This window comes from Littorina saxatilis, linkage group LG1 (assembly GCF_037325665.1).
Source record: "Littorina saxatilis isolate snail1 linkage group LG1, US_GU_Lsax_2.0, whole genome shotgun sequence".
Taxonomy (NCBI): Eukaryota; Metazoa; Mollusca; class Gastropoda; order Littorinimorpha; family Littorinidae; genus Littorina; species Littorina saxatilis.
This window is the reverse complement of record NC_090245.1, coordinates 95,135,210-95,139,683: the sequence shown is the minus strand read 5'-3', so window position 1 is coordinate 95,139,683 and position 4,474 is coordinate 95,135,210. Positions and strand designations below refer to the sequence as shown.

At 41.1% G+C, this 4,474-nt stretch overlaps 1 long non-coding RNA gene across 1 annotated transcript; it reads right to left on the bottom strand.

The window, feature by feature from the left end:
- Positions 1–1,885: 1,885 nt before the first annotated feature.
- Positions 1,886–4,060, bottom strand: LOC138958659 (uncharacterized). The gene is made up of 3 exons (XR_011453466.1): positions 3,790–4,060; positions 3,152–3,206; positions 1,886–2,147 (listed from the first exon to the last, which is right to left on the bottom strand). It is a non-coding gene; the product is annotated as an uncharacterized lncRNA (long non-coding RNA).
- Positions 4,061–4,474: the final 414 nt, after the last annotated feature.

Here is a 4,474-nt window from a genome sequence, read left to right as displayed (position 1 = left end):
ATAACAATATCGTTCAAACCACACGTGTGTATTTCATGTAAGTGAGGTCATGTCAAGCTAGTCTGGCAGGGACCTGTTTTTTCACTGCTTATAATGCCAAAGCCACCGAGACAAATGTCATTATGGAGAAAAAAAATGGCGCTCGCTTATTCCCCTCGATGAATATTTAGAACTAACAGTAACACGTCACGCTACACTTTCCAGAGCAGACCTCTTTACCCCCATAAGTGTTTTGGAGTAATGCTCAGCCCCAAAAATAGTAATCCTGGCACAAAAATAGTAATCATCCAGCATTCGTCGCCAATTACAACGCACATGAATATGCAGTAAGAAATTCGTTCATCCTCATGACAAAAGATATCAAAATTCAACTGTAGTCTGTTGTCAAAAATCGTTCTATATGATTGTAGATTGATACATGTGTATCTTTGTGCCAAATATTAGGAATTTCTGATGTATGATGTCGCTGTTAAACAGTTTCCTAGAAATCCAATGTAACGACTGTTTCCAACGGCACTCTACGTCGATCAGTATTCACAATTCTCCGAAAGCGGCGTATGGCTGCCTAAATGGCGGGGTAAAAAGGATCATACACGTAAAAATCCACTCGTGCAAAAACACGAGTGTACATGGGAGTTTCAGCCCACGAACGCAGAAGAAGTATTCACAATTGTTTTATTTATTTTTATGCAGAAAACCAGGTTATTCCATGTATTTTCCGAATTCAATTTTACTGCCGAACATTTCCTTAAAGGCACAGTGCAGCTCACAGCCTTTGCGTTTTTGTTGCAGCTGAGTGCATTTACAGTTCAAAAATCCTCCTATGGTAGTAAAACAAACCCAAAACTACCCAACGACGACATCTGTGAAGCTCGACAGTTTCTTGTTCACGCGAGTGCATAAATTAACCTAGTTATTACGTGGTGTTTGGTCAGAGTTCGATTCAACTGAGTGATTCCGGCATCCATTTTGTTTTACACAAACTCATGATGACGTCTGACATAGTTTGCTAGTGACGTGTCTTTTTGTGCATGATGTGGTGATCTACCTGATCTAAATTTAGATCCAAAAATAGGTCAAGACCAGCCGGGTCTGAGTACGAAATTAATTCGTAAAAAAATCGCAGTTCTTGACTCTTTGGGTGCAAGTCAATGAAACTTGGTAGTTCTTCTAACGGATAGCTGCCTGAGGTATGACTAAAAGCCCCAGGGGCTCTGTGCACCTGGCCGGATTTGACAAGTTCAGTACCTTTAAGAAAAAGTAAGATTTACTGAACTTTGACCCAGCAGTTTTTGTAAGTGGACAGGCCTTAGTTTTATTTCGGTGGCATAATTCAATGCGCTTCGTCAAAATGTCTTGAACTGAAAACAAAAGCAGACGCAAGACTTATGGTCAGTTGGAGTTGTCTCCCGTACTCCTAACTTGAATGTGCTGCAGACAGGTGTACCCAAACAGCTCATATCACAAACGGTTTGGAATTCCCAAAAACGCAAGATCCGCACTGCACAACTTCAGTTCAGCGCTCGGTCTCTTTTTGAAAATGTGTATCTTGAGAGAAAAATATAGAATATTGCACCGTCCAAAGGAATGGAGTTCTTATGGGACAATGACAGCGCTCAGTTCAAAACGATAGGACAACTTTTTAAATGAGGCAGGGCCGGACTACCGAGGGGGAGGGGGGGGGGGGGGGGGGTGTTATGGGGGTTGCGCAACCCCCTCCCCCCCTAGCCTAAACATGTACCTCACTTATTTAAAACATTTTTTATGATTGTTTATTTTATGCCGTTTCATGCAAGGAGCGACCATTTTCCTATCTCAGAATATGACCTACCCATCCCCGCCAAGGGGAACATACCCCTGGACCACCACTGGCAACCCCCCCCCCCCACCCCTCCTCTTAGCCTAGTCCGGCCCTGTGAGGCGTAGCGGGCCTTTAAAACATTGACAAAAATGTACAATAGCAACAAGTTGTAATGCTCAATACAACCAATACTGAGTGGACATTTACAATACTGGGAAACAGTTCTTTTTGTCCGGTGATCCTCTGCGGCTGTTGCTGTAGTTTCCCCATCGATCATAGCTGGACTTGGATAGCACTGCTTTTCATCCACATTCACTGGCCAGGTCTTCGTCATCTTCAGTCACTACTGACAAATGAATGAGAAAGGAACGGATCTTAAACACAACGACAAGAACAAGTCTAAGTATGAGTATAAAGGAATAAGTTGTGTACTGTTTGTAACTGACACACATACACACACTAAACCCACATAAATGCCAAGAGCTTAAACTTTCTTTTTCCCCGGTAGACAAGTTCAAATAAAATCCCCCGACTCCCCCCCCCCCCCCCCCCCCCCCCCTACTGCATCTGATTTTTGTTGGAACCCCAAAGACAGTGATTAAGTGGATTTCCATTATAGTCAAGGCTGTTTTCAATGTAACTTGTAAGCTACAGAACATGTAGTGATGTACACACATACAACTTTAACTTGTCTACATTGTATACATGTCTGTCACCATATTTGAATACATTCAGTTCACTAATTCAGTCAAAATTTCACTGAATGTAAAACGACATATTATTCTAGAAAGATATCAATGCCACTGTCCTACATTATCATAGGAATCATGTGTGTCAAGTTCTATTATTATTTTCCTTTTAAAGTTTTACGCTCTCTGTGCTCTACACACATGCATAATATACATGTTATACATACTCAAAAAAGGAAAATAATAACAGAACTTGATACACAGTTTCATTGAGATAATTATATCCTGACAGTGACAGTGTCACAGTGTTTACTGCAATGCATTTTTTTTTAATCAAACATACACACTGAAAGTCATGCGCTTCTAGTATATTAGTAATGGTTCCAATACGGGAGGAAGTGATCACCATACTGGTGAAATAAGGCTAAGAGCTTGCGGTTTGGAGTCTAAGTCAGTAGGTGTTCATTATTTTATTATTATCCCTGAACCTGAATTATAAAAAAAAACCACCACTCTCTCACAGTCTTGCTCACAGTCACACACGCACACCTCCACATGAGTTATTCTGACCAGAACTTGAGAATGAGAGAGAGGGGAAGGAAAAAAAACACTGTATGTCATAACACTGACACTGACAGTTGTACATGATAAAACCTTTTACCTGATTCGTCGCTGGCCATGCAGCAATCGGTTGGCTTTTTCAGCTGAGAGGAGACCTGCAATAAAATAATAGATGAAGTATCAATCATGGGAACATCTCTTTCAAAATGGTGAGTACTAGCAGAGCAGTAGAACCAGTGATTGCCTTTCAAAGAAACGCACTGTAACCAGCCAGCCTGGGTAAGTCAGCAATTTGATTCTTGAACTAGCCTCCAACCTGCTTGCAATTATATTCCGAGAAGGTTATCTATTTTTAATTCTAGCATTAAAACATTTGACCAGCACTAGCTTTGATTTTTTATTCACTGTCTTGGAAGTTGGATTCAATCTTAAAAAAAAAGGATTTTTAAAATATTATGACTCATGCATCTCGAATTGGGTCAAAAAGAGGTTGCAAAAACATGGCAGTGGTACTCTTCTTCTTCTCCACATTAATGAGGAAATCCCTGTACAGGGCAACTATCTTCGTACCTGACGTAAGGCAAGGATACATACATACACGTACAGGTACATGCATCCAATGTTGTTGTCAGAGACTGACACTCAGTGACTGTCAGTGACAGTGAGCGGAGTGACACATGTTGCAACACATACTCGCAAAGACCCACTCTAAGTATAAAACGAAACATGGAAACTTACCTCTGGTTAATATGCAATGGTTCGCCCGTCCCAATTCTCTCGCATTAGCAAACATCATTGGAGATTCTTTCCGAATTGATCACCTTCGCTCCTTGCCTTGGACTGCCATTTTGTAACTTGACTAAAAACCGAAACGCTATAGGTCTGACAAACCACGCTCAACGTCCAAAATAACTTGAGGAGGAAAAAAAAAAGCCCACAATCTTTTTGGGGGCAAAAACGTTGTTTTGAAATCTCCTAAGCTGCTTGCAAAGTCAAAGATGACGCAGAGATCTGTACAGTATCTCCCTGGATGACGCAAGGATAGTCGGTTCGACTCAGTCGGCTCTTTGACCTGGTAAACATCGGAACTTCCGATTACGTTCGTAGTTACTCGGAACCAGCCTTCGGGATTGAAAGCCCGCAACTGACGTGTGAAAAAAATTTTTGCCGCCGGGACGGAACGACAGTCTGCGTTACTGGCATCGGTGGCGGTGTTAAAGTCACTGTCCATCTCAGCTTTCACCTTCAGTTCAAACAAGCAGTGAGCACCGTCATACTCATAGCTTTCTGAAAAATAAATACTTGGAAGTTAAATAGGATCACATTGATTCCCAAACCTAACAGTAACACGCAAACATCAAAACTGGAATATTAATTATTAAATATAAGCATCTCAATTTCACTAAATTAGTACATTTATTTT